Raw genomic sequence first — 20,803 nt, 5'->3', positions numbered from 1 at the left:
CTTCTTTATCCACTACAACATATGTTTAATGTATTTATTATTAACACAAATAACATTAGAAAGAATCATCAAACAAAGACTAATTTCATCATGTCCCACGAGAGAAAAAGTATGTCTTTATATTTGATAAAAAAGAGGGTTGAATCCTTGTTCCTTTTATTCCTTTTTTTTTTTTTTGTCTAGTTCTTCAAGTGCATATTTACAAAATATGCCCCAAATACATTTGGAGAACAAATGTGTGTTGTTGAGTCAAGAGTACTTAAAAAGTAGTTTCGTCTGTGGCACTAATAATATTATTTGAAAGGTATGAGAGGATGTACTTATACATACAAATAGTATAAAACTTAATGTTCCCTCCTCCCCCCCCCCAAAAAAAATAGTTGAGGTAAATAATTAATTTATTTTACTATTTGAAATGTTTTATTAAAAAACTTCACGTATAAAAAATATAGACAAATAATAATTCCATAGAAAGGAAGAAAAAAGAGACAAATTTACTTTTATGTAATTGTTATGACTGAGATAGAGAGGGGGAAAGGGACTTAATATTTTAAATATTTACTCAAAGGACTTCAATGAAGTATGACTCTTTTTAATAATAATTTCTAGTATTTTTTTTGTAATAGGATTTTTTTTTTTTGAGAAAAAGGGAGGGAAATTAGAAAGTCATATTGCATGACCAAGTTACATATAGTTAGGAAGTATACAATATACGTACTACATAGTTTTTTTCTTAGTTTTCTTAAGAAAAAAAGAGTGAGAGTAAGAATGGTACAAAAAAAAAATAATAATAAGTTCCCCGTTGAAAATATATGATCTGAAAAAAAAAAATATATATATATAAAGATATGTAGTTCAACAAGGAATTTTCTGTGTAGTGAATTAATATACAGAGTAGGAACCCACAAATTGCAGTAGTGTTTACTTACGAGGTTGCACTCTTCAACCAAACAACAGCTAACAGCAAAAATAACGTAGTTTTATTTTTATCACATGTCCTTAAAGTGTAAAATGTTGTTGAGATAACAAAAAATCCAACGCATGTGCGATATTATCTGTACTCGTGTAAGGGACTAGAAGGCTGCAGAAACTGTCAGTATTTCCATCTGGGAAAAATCCTTTAACTCCATTGCAGTCCCATATGTCAAAAAACAGCTAAAATTCTGCGACAACAATATGACTGACTTCTAGTCTGCCTCCAAATGTCCCTCCTCTAGCCATGAACTCAACTCTCTGTACTTTGCAGTTTGGAGCTAAGTGTCTACCATACTTTTCATCCAAATTTGGATTCACTCCAAGCTGTTATTATTTGTAAATGAGCACATAATGAATAGCAAATATAGCTAAATGCAATAGTTGAAAATATCAAAAATTAGTTTCAAATTGTATTTTCTGGATTCCATAAAAATTGAGTCGTACCTCTGTGATTTGTTGGTCCCCACACTCTAAAAGATCAAAATTTTAAGATAGTTTTATATAAATACAATCAAGTGAATCTAAACAGAGAATCCATAAGGATGACTTCAAGGATCTATTAATTACCTTATGAATCTGTCAAGTTCAATAAAAATTGATTTTCATCTGATTATTAACATTTCTAACAAATGAGTTATATTATAATGAAGTAAAATTATATTAAGAGTAAAATTATAGAACATTGTCTTTTGTCAACTCTTCCAGAATAAGAAGGAGGATAAAAATGTCACTCCATTGTATCAGAGTAAAAGCTTTTGTATTGATTTCACCCAATTTTTTTGTCAAACGAAGAATTAACTAACCTAACTATGATGAATAAGAAGACAAGTGCCTCCCTTTTGAAATCTCCAAGTGTGAAGAGAAGAGTTGAGGAAATATAGAAAATGAAAGAAGCTACTAAAAAAATGGATAAACAATTACAAAAGTCCATGGTTAATAAATATAGACAAATAACAACAGGTAAATGTGGGTGTCCAAAAAGGGAGATAGAATGCAACAAAAATGAATAAATAAAACAGTACGACACATCGGAGAAGATTCAAGACATATAGTCTTTCGGAGAACAATAAAAAAAGAGTAAAAAGGAGTCAAATGGAACTAATTAAAATTTTTATATTCAAAAATTACAAAAAATAAATGATCCACTTTGCAGAACAGATATTGTTACACTATCATTTACGCAAAATAACTACAAAAAATTTAGATAAAGTGAATTTACATTGACGTAAGATATTAACCTGAAGGAACATCATAGTAAAACGTGTGTACAACGATATTATCGGGTTGTGCAGAAGTTTATAGACTATGATGATTAAAAAAAACCAATGATAATTAATATAATTTATAAAATGATATGAAGGATGATTTATGTTAAATATGACCATCAAAAGCAGAAATAACGGCTTCCAAACTACGGCAGATTTTGCTGAAGGTACTTTTAATGTGGGGCACTGACATGGCAGCCCAATGCTCATTATAATAATCTTTAAAGGTATCAACATTGCGGCGTTGGTTTATGCAGAACTGGAACTCTCTTGCCACCATATACAATAATCCAAGGGATTCAAACTTAGTGATCGGGGAAGTCAAAAGTTTAATTGAGGATTAATTTGTCACGATCCAATGGCTTTTTTACTATCTCTCTTGTCAGGGTAGTACTTTTTTGGACTCGTATAGCGACATTATACGGTAGACATTAAGAAATCCACGTCCATGTACATACCTGTCATTCCTGAATCCTGCTGCTCCTTAAGGACTTTAATTACAGCTGTGGTTGTTCATTTTTCTTTTCATTATACAAACGCTCTTTGACAGGATAAACGTTCGCGTTTGACCCTAATTTTGCTGCAATATCTGTTTTGGGGGAAGGAAAGGATGCAATATTTCACTTGTGTAGTGTTGCGACAATATAATTCATTTTAATGTTTTGATTTTAAAGTAAATAAAAAAAGAAAACTCCAGGATGTCCATAAAAGGAAGGATAATTAAAGGGCTATAGTATACGCTGTTAAGTCTTAAAAACTGACTCAAAACTAATGCATAACTCTCCAGGTATATATAGCCTCCAGTGAATTTAAAAGGAAATATTCCAGAAACATTTATCCTTTGATAACTTAAGAGATGTCCTTGAGCCAGCCCTGCTCAAGATATATCTGGATTTTTTTTGATAAAGTCCTAAAGATAGAAATACCTCCAGGATCATTATTTATACATACATGTACATTATAGGTATTTAAGGATATCCAAACAGCTGGTAATAGAATGTTTTTATTATTAAAACAATTGAATTATAAATAATTGTAGATCAAATATCTACTTCAAGAAAAACTGTGACTCACAAAAAAGTATATTAGTAATTGAATTTGTTTACAAAAAGCTATTCGATAAATAAACTTTTGGGTAATGAAGGTTTTTATTTTCTATTGCAATTATGATTCAAACATATTATTTAAACTAAATTTTAGGGAAGCAAAAGATTTCAGATTAAATTCAGAAAAGAAATAAATTTTTCTTTGAAAGGCTAAGGAAGTCTTCCATAATTTAGAAAAATCAAGCTTATCAATGTACATTTAAATTTTTTACCAGACTAATCGTAGAGATAATTCATCCAATTGGATATAAACCCCTACTTAGCTTTTAATTTGGTTGTAAAGAACACAAATTAACAGGCGTTGAATGTTTATCTTTGAAAGAAAGGATACGATGATAGAAAAAAAGAATACTGGTTTAACTGTCATTTGAAAAAAGATTGCATTAAGTTATTATGGGCCGATTTCATACATTAAATGTGAATTGCAAAATGAATTACCAAAAATATTGCAAATATAAGAAAGAGTTGAAAATGATATTGATAAGGAGGCTCTCAATGCAGTTCATAAAGTTCACGGTGAGTTTTCCAATCAAGGTTTAAATATCGAAAGAAATATAGTTTATTATTTCTTTTATAAAAAGGAGTGGAAAAAAAACATAAACATTAATATCGATAAATTTTTTAGTGTTTAGTGAAAAACTTTTAAAATTGTTCTTGCAGAATCATAACAAAATATGGGGAACTATTTTCCCACAATATCTAATTATACATATATGTCAAAACCATTTTGTATTTAAATCTGTTAAGGGAAGCCACTCTTTAAATTATATATTAATTCTTCAAAAAATACCATTCTATTTTTAAACTTAAAAAGCTAATTTTCATTTTTTTTTTCCAAAAAAAAAAAAGGAATTGGAATATAACAGTTAAATAAAAAGAATCTACTTGAGAAAGTTCCTCCGAAATCGATTATTAATTTTTTTACTGTCGTACACAAAACTTGTTTTTAGCGTATTAAAAATTAAAATATTGATTTTTTTGCTTTGTTTCTTTTTCTTTTATTTTTCTTTAATTTGTTAGATGGAGCTGATAAAGTATAAGTAAACCTTCAAATGTTTCAATTGACCTATGAACTGTTTATGAAATATATAACTATATAAGACGAATATAAAGTCCTATGATAAAAATTTTTTAGTATATTTTCGAGATATACTATTACTCTTTGATATGCCTCCTGTTCTTGATTTTCACACAAGTTTGATTGTATTTACTCACCACATATTTACAATATATTCACGTGTTTAAAGGTTTTTTGTTTTGTTTTTTAAGTTTTTTGTTGTATCAATATAATTCCTCTCCAACAAAATATCATATTCCAAAATAATATGCAAGAAATCCACTTTATCAAATCCCTTGTCAATAGATTCTGCAAAGTAATTTCCTTGATAACCTTATTAAATATTCAAAACACGTTTTGACACATGTCGGTGTTTGATGACGTTAACAATTATAATAAAATTGAACTTTTTTACTTTTGTCAAGAATATTTTTCAGTTCAGAAATATTTTTTTACCATATTATTTCAATTTAAGTAATGAGGATTGAAATAAAAAATTAATAAGTTCTGTGAAATTACTTAAAAAGGTAAGAGTAACGAAGGAAACTCCAAAAAAGTTAAAGTAAATCCTTGAGAACTTTAAAAAAAGACATAATATATAAAAAAAACTTAAAATAATCATTTTAATTAAAAAGAATAATTCACTTTGAAGTCAAAAGTGAGCAATGCTGATGTAGTAAATAATTTTAATATACATCTAACTTACTAAATTAATCTTTTTTTAAATATTTTTATGATTGATAATTTTAACCTCCGTTAGTGAACATTCCTATCATGTAACGTAGTTAAAAAAAAAAAAAAATCCTATAATAAAATGTGTTTAGTTACATGATAAATAGTTGAACAATTATAAAAATTACGTTATTTCAATTTTGCATTTATTTTTTTATTTATTCCATCACTTTGAACATGTAAATATCAATTGAAAGGCTAAAATTGCCAACACATATAGGACATTGAGATTTTAATCAATCCCTATACTAAAATATTGTCAGCAAATTGAGTTGTTGGGTTTCAACAAGATATTGTTTAATATTTTTATAGAATAAAAACAACAATACTTATTCATTGACAAAAATAGCCTTAAAATATTTCTAACTTTATGATTTTTTTGGTAATCAAATGAGTTAACATCAGTTTTTTTATAAGGGGCTGTGAATTATGTAAAATAATAGCTATAATATAATAATTTTGTTTTTATTGTTATACGCCTCAGTTCTCACATTGAATAAGAAAGAAAGAATCTAAGTAATCAAAAAGAATAAATGAAAACTTTTTGAAGCAAAAAGTTTATAAAATTCACTAAGTTTAAATTTAAAATTGTTAAATACACGAATAAATCTTAAACAAGGCATAACTACAATAAATAAAAAAGTGCAAATATTCATATTTAATGTTTCAGGAGCAATGCGAGTAAGGTGTAGATTTAACGGAATAAACTACATTTTTATCGATCTGGAAGTGTATTATATCCTAATTCACTAGTATTAGATTTATGATAATCAGGAAGAATTAACCCTCAGTAACCTAAGACCCATAAATGTTTTTATTTTCTTGTTGAGACTGTATTTTTGCGCTTTTTTGAACAAAAACTTCTGACTAACTTATAATACTTTATTTAAATATTCTAGCAATAACTCTGTCGAATTAGTGTCTCTCTTTTTTTGCAGGCTTCTTTCATCTTCAAGACTTCCAGAATGATCCCTAAGCCATATGCTGTGAACAAAAGTTAGTCTCTGTCTCCACCATCAACCAAATCTAATTCTGCACAATTTTATAAATTATTTTGAACATAGAGGGCAATTATTTCTTGTAAAAAGTATCTATAGAATGTAAAAAAGGAAAATTGATTTGTTCAGTGTGAATTTTTAAAAACTTTATCTCCTCCTGATTTTAATGTACGGATTAATACTGTTTATAACTAGATCGTCGAAAATAAATCAGCAAATTCTGATTTTTTTTTAAAATCCGAAACTCTTTATGGGTTTTACAAATGTTGTTATTTCCTATAAAAGTTTAAAATTTAAGTTTAAGTAATATTTTTATGTACATATTTCATCAGAAAAAATCAACAATAGTGGCCCCAAAGTCAATGATGTAAGTATGATGTTCATATTTTTTCAATATTAAAAATGAATAAACATTATGATTGAAAAATTGATGAGATTCAGAGTTGAATAATGCTTTAAAGGTGCAATACACATACATTATCCAAATATATATATATAGTAGATAGTTTTCTTATAAATTGCTATAATTTGAATATATATATATATTTTGATGCTTAAAAACACAGTAAAAGGGCTCTAGGACTATTTTTGCCAAAGGACATTTCGCTGAAGGAAAATTTGCAGAACAGATATTTCCCACAAGGATAATTTTGGACATTTTGCCCAAAAGTGGCATTAAATTATATTGATATATGCTATTAAATATTTTAGTTCAATTTAAAATGATAGTATGTATGATAAATAGGTATTATTCACATGTTATATAGTGTAAAATAATATTTATTAAATATATTTAGAAAAGATCATCATATACCCAAAACACAGTATTTTGTAATTCGAATGAAGTTCGAGTCTTTACCTGGATTTTTCAAGGGCTTGAAACCTTAAAATAGAGTTGACTGCAACCATACGTACTACAGTTAACTAAATTAGATAATTATTTACATTGTCGAATAATTTCTATTATAATTGTTCCTTTTAAAATTGGAAAAAAATGGAATCAATTAAAGCATTCGCTGTCCAAAATATTTGCAAAAGGTATGAAGCTCTCCTTGGAATCAGTGCCAAGAGCGACAACATTGAAATTACTCAAACTCTGGACCTCAGCGAGACGTTATTTTGCAAATTTAAGAGGAAATTTGAGGCCTCTAAAGGTGATTTAAAACAACAGCATTGCTAAAAATGACTCAAGAGCCTCCAAGGGACAATCATATTTCCACAGACTTTTGGCTTTCAAAATAGCCAGATCTGAATCCCATGTATTTTAATTTTTGCGTGTAGTGCGATCGAACGACAAACCAACCGAATCCCTTGCAACACCAAAGATGAACTTATCTGTCGGATCAAGATGGAATGTCAGGATTTGCCAGGGACTCATATAAAGACTGAAATTAAGACTGGAGATGATTTCTATTGAATAAAATAAATCAGAATCTATAAGCTTTCAAAATCTAGTTTTATTTTTTAAGTTTGATAACTGGCTCGAGAGAAAATTACATTTGAAAAAAAATCTTATTCGTGGAACAGATAGCTTACAAAGTGATAAAAGAGTTATAACATTTACCAATGAACTAACACATTACATGTTCCAGCATATACATGTCATTTATCAGAGAAGAACACAATGAATGTTTATCATAAAGGAGTGATAATGAGTGATTAGTTGATACAAATAAACTCAACACTCTGTCAATGCTTCCCTTTTCTAACATAAATTACATGTCATCAGGACTCATTAGTCCTAGTTATTTTTTCTCTCTTCTCTCTTCTTTTTCCCCTTATTATCGATGTAATTAACAAAGTTAGTAAAAGATGATTTTGTATGCGTAATCAGTAGTCAAACTCACAAAAAAAAAAGTAAAGTCTAATTACTTGACGATCCAATTTAGACTTAAGCTCTTACTGTGTATATATAAATACACGGTGTGTAAGATATTTTTGTCCAGCAAAGGATTTTTTTATGCAATTTTCCGTCCAAACAGTATTCAAATTAAAAAAATAAAACAAGATTAAAAGAAAATTTTTAGACTTTGATTTATTTTGTTTAATAAAAAATCTCCAGCTTCAATTATACTCTCTATACAAGGTCAAAAGCGAGATCAGGCCTTTGGCACTTGGTTTCTAGGCAAATCATGGAATTTCTTATTGATCGGACTGATAATTTTGTCTTTGAGTTTGAAAGGGGTTCGGTTAGTTTGTCGTTTGATTGCATTCTATACAAAAAAATCCATCACATTCAGATCTGGCGAGTTTGAAGGCCAAAAATATGGCGAGATGAAGTCAGCATAATTGTCTTAAAGACATGTGATACTTTTTTTTCGAGGTGGAGCCAAGAATCGAATCATAACTTTTCCTTCTATCCTTGCAAACGCGCATTTTACTTATTCCCAGAGTTCGAATAATTGTTATATTTTTGATCCCTGTGCAAATTTCATGGAGAGCTACGTGTTTTATCCAAATATGTGGGACAAGGAAGTCGCCAATTGATTCCTTTTTCCCCAATTGTTTCAGGTTTGAACAACCTATCTGAAAAAAAAGTGCCCACGTTTGCCCAAGAGAGCACCCCAAAGTAGCGGCATAGATATCTTGCTTACCCAGTAGATCTAAATATAAATTCACATATAATGTAGGCAAGGATTAATTGATATAAACAAATCATTTAGAAATGTTAACCAATGCAACTATACAGGGAGCGGGGATCAAATTGTCGCCAAAATATTTTTCTACAAAAAACAACACAAAATATACATTTTTTAACTTTTTTATTGAAAATCAAATCTATGACGAGCATATAGGTATAGAGTAGCCATTCATTCGATATAATTACCGCTGGCATCAATAACGGCCTCTGAACATACAGCAGGCTCTTCTGACCATCTCATTGTCCATGTTGCCGAATACCTCCTTGATGGAGTCCATCAGGCTGGCCTTGGTACTATGGGGATGTCTGTTGGTATGTCTCTCGACATAGCCCCAGACAAAATAGTCCAAAGGATTAAGGTCGGGAGAGTTAGGAGGCTACAAATCCTTGGTTACGACGTCATAACAGTTCTCGGTTAACCACTGCATGGAGATTTTGGACACATGGCAGGGTGCTGAGTCCTGTTGCCATACCCAGGACCTGTCTCCGGCCACCCCTTGGATCCAGGGCAGAACCACTTTCTCCATAACATCCAGGTAGACCTCGGTATTGACCTTTAGACCCGTTTCAAACATGTGGGGAGGTATAACATGACCTTCACTGCTTACCACCCCGAACACCATGACCGTTGCAGGGAACTTGGTCTTCATTACCTTCCTCACATGGCTGGCGTAGGTGGCTATCCACCTGTTGTTCTGCTTGTTGACCTTCTGACCTTGACACAAATTCTTTTCATCAGAGAAAAACCACAGCATCCCGGGCTTCTTTGGGTGCTTGAGCTTGTTGAGCAATTTTGTTGACTTCATCAGCCTGTTGTCCTTTGCCTTCTGGGTTAAGATCTGGCCCACCTGCATCTTGTAGCTCCTGCACATTAAATCCTCAGATACACAGTCCTTTATTGTTTTCTCATGGCAGCCCAGATCCCTCGCCATGGCCTTCATGGACCTGGTAGGGTCATCCTCAACCATCTTCTTCACCTTGTCGACAAAGTTGGTGTCCCTGACCTTCCTGTTGGCGCCCTCCTCCTTGGGTGCCCTCTTTAAGGTGGCATCAACATCCCAGGTGTACTTTAGCTTCTTACAGATACGCGAACAGTCCGTAAATTCACATTCCTAAGGTTGAAGCAATCGTTGAATCGGAGATTTCACCTCCATTATTAACCAATGCCATGAATACGGCGGACCTCAAAAGCTCCTCGTTCCACTTATAGCTCTTTAACTCCTCGTATGATGACGGCATGATGCTAACTGAACTACGTATCGTCAGCTGACGAGAATAGCTTTCCTCTTTGGTAACTGGTTTTTTATTTCATAATGTCGTCTTCAAGTTATCAAGGTTTAAAGTAAGCGACAATTTGATCCCCACTCCCTGTATATGAAATTAGATTTGTTTAATGACTTAAAATAGTATAACATACAAAAATAACCTTTTGAAATCTTAATTAAAAAAGAAAGTAATTTTGTTGCAATAAATAAAAAGTCCACAAAATAATTTCATAAATATAACTAAACAGATGATCAATATATTCCAAAAACAACTTTAATTATAAAGAAAAAAAGAAGAATTGTTTTTGGAATAGGAGATATTGATACAGGATTGCTTGAATCCATTTGTTCTAAGAATTACTAATGGCAATATTATTGGGGATGCTACACATTATACTTTATTTTTGAATAAAATGGCTTCTCCTCTTTTTTCGCATAATTTTATAGTAACCATTGTGTAAACTATTTCGCTGATTAAAATTAAATCATTCTTTAAATCCAAAAAGATTTTACAACAGTTGGAATAAAGATATGATGCATAAAAGATATTACAGTCTTTGGTTTGGGTAAATTATCCATGCCAGTAACGGGGGATAAGAATATAGGCTTAGTTGTAAAAACTAGACATTTACCCCTTGTCCCTTGACTTCCCTTAACTATCTTCCCCCTAACCCTTTCATTTTTCATCGTGATTACTAAATAATACTGTCAGTAAGCGATAGTAGGCCAAAGTCATAATTGTCCCTTTCAAAAGTAGCTTTGCACAACCACCATCTTTGGTAGTAGCAGTGGTTCTGATATGCTACTTTTGAATTGGAATAATAAAATATTTACTAAATATACAATGCAAAATGATCAATAAATATGCTAAAATACAGGTGAAACCATTCTACTCCACATCTGATATAATTTTTTTCGTCAAAGAGGCTCTTGCAAAAAATATATACAGGGAATTTAATCTTGTTCTTAGGGATCACTTTCCTATTAAGATCTTGCATGAATACGGTGTGAGCATTTTTACTTAATTAAGTTATCAACGGTCAAAGTTGAGAGGGGAAATTGAATCTTCACTGTCTCTTAGCCCATATTTATAAAAATTAAGATGATATGTTACTTTTACCGAAATCTTTAATGGACTCTCAGCATAACCTACTCTCTACCTGCTACAATTAGTTTTACAGAGACGAAATTTTTCATGGTCAAATATTTTACAGTAGGAAAAAGAAATGTTTTTTGAAAAACATATTGATTATTGGTTGTTTTCTATATCTAAGATGAAATAAAAATAAAGTTTAAATGAATTGCAGTGACAAGGGGTGATACCATGCTAATTCCAATATATCACGAATACTTACCTCATTACGTTTAATTACTTTTGTATTACTGCCATTATGTAAATTTTAAAGAAACTGAAAAAGGACATGGTATCCCTGTCGATTTGATCAATCTTTTGGCGGAGAGCAGATCAGCTATTATAACACTTTATTAAATTATCTACAAGCAGCTGTGAAGAGAAAAAAAATACAAATCATGTACCGTATCTCGCAAGGACATAAACATGTATTACTCCTATGTAGATCCTCAATTATAATCCAAGTCCAACAAGGGCTTACATTAATAAATCAGCAACAACTTCCCACTTTACTTTTTGTCGTTGATGAATCCACGCATTACTTTATGTTTCGATATTCTCTCTTTAAGAATTTAATATACATGATAACAGCTTTTGAAAATAAAAAAATTACAATTTTCTGTGCCTTTCCACCAAACAAGCAAAAGTAACAGAACACACTATTTAGGAATTGAATAGTCTCAATTTTGTAATGGTCTATATGATGTTTTAATAGAGTCTAATATTCCTAAGCATTTCCCTAATTACATTTTTGGTATTTATACAAGATACAAAATATATATTATGAATTATTTTTCTACACACATAAATATGTATGTAAAATATTTTTATAATTAAAATTTCTATTAGAACATTAAGGAAGTTACTACCTATATGTATTTTCTCTTCCACACACATATATAAGTATATATATTTTGCTTAAATTGGAGACTATAAATTCAAAAAGAAAAAGGGGAAAACCTACTAATAGGCAGGTAACGTCGTAAATCGGATTTTTTCTTGAGTTATTAGTTGTAGTCCACAAACAAGATTAATAGCCTCAAAAAAGAAAAAAAGAAGAAAATACATTTATGAACGGGTCTTCATGTCTTCAATTTTGTACTGAGTTTCTTAAAGCAACTTCAATGGATAGGTAGTGTGTCAATTCTATCATGTACGTTTATTAAGTTAACCCCGATAATTAAATATGATATCTTGTACAACATGTTTCATTAATAGATACATGGATAAACGGTGTCCACTAAAAAAGTGTATAATATCTTTCTGAGAAAAACTTATTATGGATAATATCATTGTGAAATAACATAATGTTAAGGATTATGACTTTGAGTAATTTCATTGTAAAACCATTAAACGTTGACTGTCAAATTGTACCAGAATTATGAGCCCCATATATTGTGCAAAATATCAGATATTTACATTGCATTCGTAACATGGAAACCTCTTATAAATTTCGATATTGGTTCCAATATTTATTTTTGATACAATAAAAAAAAACAGGGAATTTAAAATAAATGTTTGTTGAGTTTTTGTTGCAAGGGAATTCTTAATATCTAGATTACTTCCACTTACATGAATGAACGAATGATTGTATTATTTATTAATTACTTATAAAAGAAGTGCAACACAAAGTTTACCTCTATGGACATTACATATGGTAAACAATCATTTTTTAAACGTTCATCTTGCTAACATTACTACACCGTGATCAAATTGATGTTTTCGGTTTTCAAAACTGAAATATTTTCATTCAAATAAATATCTTTCTCAAAAGTTAGCTTTTTAGATCAGGTTATTTAAGTGTTTATGAGAATGAGAGACATGTTCTTAAATGATTACATGTACAATATAATAATATATTGAAATATAATACTCTTATGATTTGAATTTGTTGGCCAACGAAACATACCAATTGTGACAAAAACAAAACATATGATACTTTTATGGATACAAGTATATCTAATCATTTGTAAAATATCAGATGAGATTTGATTTTTTATTATTATTAATATCAGAGCGGACCGTCAATATTAGATATAACTTTTTTTTTTCATTATATCATATCAGATTATTTTTTAAATTAAATTTTACAATTTTTAAGCAATCAAACTATTGAATGATAGCTTATGTTAGCATTAAGAATCCTTTATAATATCCCGATATACATCCTAGCCCTAATGTTATACAGGAGAAATCCTGGACCCTATGGCATTGAAACATCACCAATGCCACGTTCCCAAACATCAAGGACACCTTCTAAAATATTGTAGTACACCCCAGCCTATAAGTTGATTAGTCTAGCTACTGGGCCCCTAGGCAGGTTAAATTCTTATGCTTGGCCGAAGACAAAATACTTTTGTCCTTATAGCCCAGCTGTTTACCTGCACAACAGGTCAGCTGGAGGGTATTTTGGGATATTATAAGTGAATCTAGAAGGTCAAGCCAGCAGTAAAAGGAATTTAATCTGCTAAGCAGCTCACCTTCACAATTTGTGGACTGGGGTGTCCAATAGGATATTAGAAGGGGTCTAGATGCTTAGAAACGTGGCGACGATGGAGTTTAAACAGCCTATGGGCCCTGCACTTCGCCTTGGACAACATGAGGGAGGGGTAGTAATTTTGGATATTAGAAAGGATGCAGTGAAATTTTTCATTTTTTAATAGTTTGATTACCCAAAAATTATATATATATATAATGAAATTGCTTACGAAAATATTGTGTTTCATTGAAATTACTCACAATTATATTGCTTCACCATGATATGACCCACGTTAACCATTGTTTTACAATGATTATATAGACCATGATTTTACCACACAACGATACTACCTCTACAGTTTAATTTTCTACCTTTTTAATACAATCATTTAAAGGTAAACTTGGATACACCGTATATATAGATCTATTTCTGCAAGATGAGGATTGAAATTTCTTTCTACATCTATTGTATCTGTCAAAATATTACCCCCAATATAAAAGTAGGCGAAGATTAGGTAACTCATGTTGATAACCTACTAAAAAGTAAACACCTATTGAAAGTGATTGAACATGTGAAATATAAAAATTTAGAAAATTGAAGTCCCAAAATTTTGACGTCATTTCTTCATAAAATCCGTAAGTTCACTTTGGAATCTGATTAATAATCCGTCCCATTGAAAAATCTTTAAAAAATAACTTAATCATATACGGTAATTATGACCTCATCATCAATCAATATTCACATTCTTACAAGAATAATAAATACTTTAACTTCACTTTCATGAAAATACTGGCAAAGTATTATCCTAAAATTTTGAATTTTATCAATCACAGACTGAGTCCCTCTGATCATCTGGTATCAACTTCAACCAATCTGAGAAAACATTTAAATTATAATTCTTAAAGTGTTAAGAAACTCAAGTACATTTTTTAACTTGCCGGTTAACAAAGGAATGAATTTGTTTTTCTTAACCAGTTGTCATTATTATTAAATTCCTAAAGAGTAAACTTCCATTTCTACTGCATTTTATTATATTCAAAACTGATTGGAAATTCGGGTGTCCTAAAAAAAGAATGACTTTCAGGATTTGTTGTAGAGTTTTAATTGCAGGTCGTTGTTTAAATGCATCCTACCGAAATATGTTACTGAACCGTAAAATTTACGACCCTACCAAGACTCCACATGTTTCATCCAAATTTCCGATAGTTAAAGTGCTTAGAAATATTCTTTCGGCACCCTCATTGGTTTGTTTATAGTCCATATTTTTAATTTCACTTATTAACAGACATAATAACCTTCCCTAGGATAAGCTATTCTGTGAGATAGCATTAAATAATGGAAATAGTTTTTATCTGCCGCTTCATTGTATCTTACAGTTACATGAAAAAAATGCTATTTTGTGTAGTTTTGGGGATGATGTGAAACTCGAGTCATACGACGGAGAAATTCTCCACAGAACTATTTGTAATATAACCGATACTTCTCATAAGTTAACAGATATAATTCGAAGAAAATGTTGTATTAAATAAAATATATTTAAGCCTATTTTTAAAAAAAATAGATTATTTTTATTCAACATCTTGACTTTTTGTGTGATCACTGAATTTGTTTTTGTGTATTTCTGGCACAACTTTTTTCTTAAAAACTAAATTACATCTTAATACATTTTTAATCATTTGAGGGGAAGGATATTTTTACGAAGGAAGAGTTTTTGTAGACAAAAATTTTCCCAATTTGGGATTTGATGCCAATTTATAAAAAATCAATAGTTACTAAATTGTATTTAAAGGTTAAAACATTTTTAGAGGTTAAGCTGTTTCCAATGATGCATTTTTATCAAAATTTGGAAAAAATTTCTTGGATGCACATTAAACGATCCATTCTAATGGAAAAATTACATCTCCTTTATTAGTACAAGAGCCTCCACATGCAGCTTGTTTGATGAACTTTTGAATTGCATGAAAGAATGGATGTGTTTTTCTGAGTTTCCCTCAATCATGAAAATAATAAAATCGGCATTAAGGTCAATGACATGCTTTTTTTCTGCATAACTTACTCCAAAAATCCTATATTAAGGTTGAATTATTTCTGTAAATTCGTTAAGAGCAGCTATTAAGAGATGAAGTGAGACAAGGTAGCCATGATAACAACTACTCTTTATTTTTATCTCCTACACTTGAAGATTGCCTAATGGGACGACCGACGTCCCGCTGACAGCTGATATTGAATTGAAATACTAATTGGAAAGATTTTTTTACAGCTCATATAACATTTCTATATTTATAAAGTCAAAAGCATAAAAAAGATCTATATAAATTTATGTTTAGTCAACGTTGGCTAATATATTGGATTGAAATCGGAAAATCGATATATCAAGCATAATACCAAATATCAAGATAAAAAATTCTTAGAAATTTTAATATTTTGTATGTTGTAATCAGAAAAAAGGAGATAATTAAGAAATAATCGTGTCTTAAAATTTGTAGGCAGTGAATGTTTAATTCTCAAAGTCAAATATAATTTAATGCCGGTCCTGCTAGACAATTTATTTTCCAAACTACGAAATAATTGTTCTGAAATTCTAAAAAACATGTATATTAACACTTTGTAAGTAAAAATTTGTTTCATAATGAGATAAGTGAACAGGGTTAACAAGAAACCCTAAAAATATCCAAATATTTAACAGTATATATATATATAAACAGTTGAACAATTATACACAGTACGTAATTTAAGTTTTGAATCATTTTTTTAACTATTCTTTTCATTTTGAACACGTAAATATCAATTAAAAATGAAACTTGTATAAATAGTAGAACAAAATATATTTTTTATACCAGTAAAAATACATGAAATTGATATTTTTGATTTTTGAAGTTAAATTGAAACCCATTAGTTTGTTATGAGGTTTGTGTGTATTATATAAATTATAGCTAAAATATACTATTTTTGTAGTTGTAGTTGTATGTCTCAAAGAAATCAATAAATCAAAATGAAAACCAAAGAACGAAGTTTATCCATAGGATTTAATTAAATTCACAAAACCTCGATTAAAATGGCTAAATATACGAATAAATCCTACACAATGCATTACCAAGATGAATAATAATTGCATATATTCCGATTTAATGATTCAGGAGCATACTAAAAAAGTAATGGTTACAATATGTTGATGTAAGGAATAAAAAAATTAATAAATCTTTTGTTTGATAATTTCTCACTTCAATAAGGAAAAATTTGTATGAGCTTTTTTGAATGAAGTCGATTAATTAATCAGGAGCAACAAAATATAAGTGTATTATAGTTATAGTTTAGCTGTATTTTGTTAAGTTTTAGTTCGTTTGAAACAGTATTAAAATATATCTTTTTTCTAACAATGAATGATATAATCAAAAAGAGACATGCATATAATAATAAACACAATTGAAGGGACGTTTTCAATTTGGAAAATGAGATTAAGGTTGTAAAAACAATATAATTTCTTGTGCATTCATTACACGATTTAAAACTATTAGATGGACGTTGGAGCATTAAATAAGGTTTAACTAATAGCCTTTCAAAGTAATATAAGAAAATTGTCCATTACACTAATAGCAATAATATGTCATAGAGCTGTGAGTGACCAACGTCTTTTTACTCACTATAAAAAATGTATTCATTATGATTATTAAATTTGTATACTTAACTATTATATTAATGAGCTTTCTTTTTGTGATCATTATTAGTTTATGCTTTTATGAGCATTTATAGTGATGTTATACATATATTTGATCATGGAAGAAAATGTAATTGTACTTACAGCAATTTGGTACATAATTTTATTAATATTCTAGGGTGAAAAATGAATAATTTATGAGGATAACATGTTGGAATTAATAACTCACATACTCATCTTTTATGAGGAGTTACACAAATGAGTGTTAGAAATTAATAAATAAATAAATATTGTGTATTATGCTTGGATGTGAAAATTATCGAAATTCTCTTGCACGTACATACATTAAAAAAAAGTATTTTTTGGTAACCTGGGACATATGAGTGTACTATAGAATCATTATTTCTCTCTTTTTTTAAATTCAAAAATATTCAAACGACAGCGTCTGTACCGGATCGTGCAAAATTTTTATAACTTAACAACTCAGTCTTTATTGCAACAATTTGATTTTTCATTTCGCAAGAACAACAAAAGTAAAAGATTGCAACCTTGCCTGCTATTGGAGTATCTCTGTATGCAGTAACTTTAACCAAATATGGGTTTCCAAGGCCAGGGAGATAAACAGGGTGTCTGGATTGATCTTTCAACAGGATGAAGCCTCCTTGCCTATGGCCAAGTACATAAATTGTTGGGATAAATTATAGAAAAGAACTTTTGGTATCCGCAATCACCAGATTTGAATCCACTGGATTATAGTATCTAGAGCAAAGTAGAGCTTCAGACAATCTAATACTGAGACATTAAAGGACTCTGCCAACGAGAACTGTGTTTCCATGTTAGAAGTCTACAACAAAAGCACATGAAGCAGGTTCACTGTAAAAAGATTGTGGACAAAATCGTAGGGTAATATCGTTGTGTGATAAAATCGTTTTGTTCATAATCATTGTAAGACAAAATCGTTGTAGGTATTGTCATCGTGAAGCAAAATCATTGTAAGCAATATAATTGTGATTAATTTCATAATAAGGCAATATTATCGTGCACAAATTTGTTGTACAGTTATATTTTATTTGGATGATAAAACTATTGAATGGTGAAGAAACATGCCAGGATAAAACCCTTATAATATGATATAATACACCTTGGCCCACAAGTTGTGTAGATGAACTGCTGGGCCCTAAGCCAAGCTAAATTTATTTACCACCGCTTCCCTAAGCATCAAGGCATCCTTTAAATATCCCAAAATACATCACGGCCTCAGGTTGAACAAATTAAGCAAGGGGACCCAAGTCATTTTATACTCCACCTCTGCTGTGTTTCTAAGCACCTCAGTGAAGTGATGGATGATAAATTTAACCTGCCTTCTTGAAAAGCTATTCCTCTACACAACTTATGAGAAAGGGTGTATTAAAGAATGTTCGGAGGGTTCCTTCGTGCTGAGAAACGCAGAAGTGGTAGAATTTAAACTGCACTGGGATCTAGCACATAACTTATAGAACCTGAGGGCAAGGTGTTTTTTGAGATATTAGAAAAGTACAAAAATAGATTTTGTTATCATATATCAAGGATTTCTTCTCCTAAAATCAGACATTCAAGGAAGTCCTTGGAGCAAATCCTCACAAAATTAAATCCTAATGACAATAGGCAATGCAGCGAGTATTTTGTTGCCAGGAATTCCTTCCCACACATATACTTTTCTCCATTGACCACCACCGATCCTGAGTTCGGGATTTGACTCTCAAGAGGAATTTCATTTCACTTTTTTTAAGTTCTACACGCCTCCTTATTTCTCTCTCTCTCTCTCTTTGTTATTAGCTCTTTCTTTCTATTTCATCTTTTTGATCTAGCTTGGGTATGCAAATATATCGACTTTTATTATGACATGAATTCAAAAATGAGCTTTATCCTTGAAATATTGATGTGACCTTATTTCAAATTGATAATAATATAAAGTGCATTTTGGTGTCTTTACAAATAAGTCTAAAAATGTCACCTATCAAATGATAAACTTTTCAATTTTTGAGTTATACTCGTCTTGAAGTTATGAGTCTTTAAATAAAAAGTACGTATTTTCAAATATAATAAAAGGTAACTCGAGTAATTAGCATGGTATATACCTTTTCAAAATGGTTTTACAATTTTTTTAACCTTAGATTTTCAAACATACTCACATAATTTATCACTACCTTGAACACAAAGGGCTTAAAACAGCTTTGAACTTGAGAAATAGCCAAAAATTACACAAAAAATATGACCCTTTTCTGAAGGCCATGCGGCAAACAGATAAGAATAAGCCCCTATTTGGAATCCAGCGAGAGCATATGTTGTTCTAGTTCTTTAAAAACGTATGAGTTTTGTTGGACAGTATTATTGAACTAGGTCAACTATTGCTTAAATTGGGATACCTGTTGTTAGCAGATATATCGTCACTTAGATTTACCAACATATCTGTTTTTTTATTTAAACTCTTGAGGATTTCAACAATGTTCATATCCCTTGTAAATCAGTACATATATTTTCGTCAAACATTAATTGAGTGGTAAACATAACTTATTATATATATCAAGATTAGTTAACAATGTTAATAATGTTTAAATAGTCATCTTTGTCAGCTGATAAATTGGTTCTCTGAGTTACCAACATGTACTCTATTTCATTTTTATTTGCAAAACTTTCGACTATTTTCACATATCTAGTATAATGTTTGATGTAACTTCAGGAAAACATTTGTTGAATAAATAATGACTACGGGTTAAATAAGAAAGTATCATCCAATTTACTCTGAAGAATAATATTATTTAAGTGATTTCAATATTTTAAGTAGGTTTATGAGCTTTTTCTAAATTATAAACATACACAATTATTTGTAAATTCCTTGAAGCAATCCTTACACACAAGTCAAATCCTTATAATCTACTACCATACTTCCTTCAATCTATTTCATCGTAATAAAGTTTAGATTGAACTAATAAGGTGCTTATGATTATTAAAGTTGTAGTAGGGTATAAAAAAGTTAAGCAAATAAGCTTAGTTTTATGCAATTATGGTAATGTCAGCTTACACGTTTTTCTTTTCATTAATCATATGAAAACAGATTTAGGATCACAATACTTCGTTGGTACCTTTAATATTTTTTTGCATATCATTAAAAACAATCTACGTATTAATGCAAGAATACTTATAATCCAACTATTAATAAATTTAGTTACATGTACATATGTGGAAACCACACAAGGACACACCTGAGGTAAATTGTAGCTGTGTTGACACGGCATTTATCACTTTTATTTTTGCTTCAGTTTTTGATCAAGATTCCATGCATTGATTTAGTCGGCTTTGTTATACATTGAATTCGAATATTTAGGTTGTTTTTTTTCTGCAAAAAAAGACGGATATTTTTTCGATGGAAGTAAGGTCCATTTATTATATTGAAATTTACACTAAAAGAAACGCTCACGGCTTCCTTTTTATAAGAATTTTTACAAAAGTAAGGTTGCA

This window comes from Lepeophtheirus salmonis, chromosome 9 (genome assembly GCF_016086655.4).
Source record: "Lepeophtheirus salmonis chromosome 9, UVic_Lsal_1.4, whole genome shotgun sequence".
Lineage (NCBI taxonomy): Eukaryota > Metazoa > Arthropoda > Copepoda > Siphonostomatoida > Caligidae > Lepeophtheirus > Lepeophtheirus salmonis.
The sequence above is the reverse complement of the archived record's forward strand: the minus strand, read 5'-3'. Positions refer to the sequence as shown.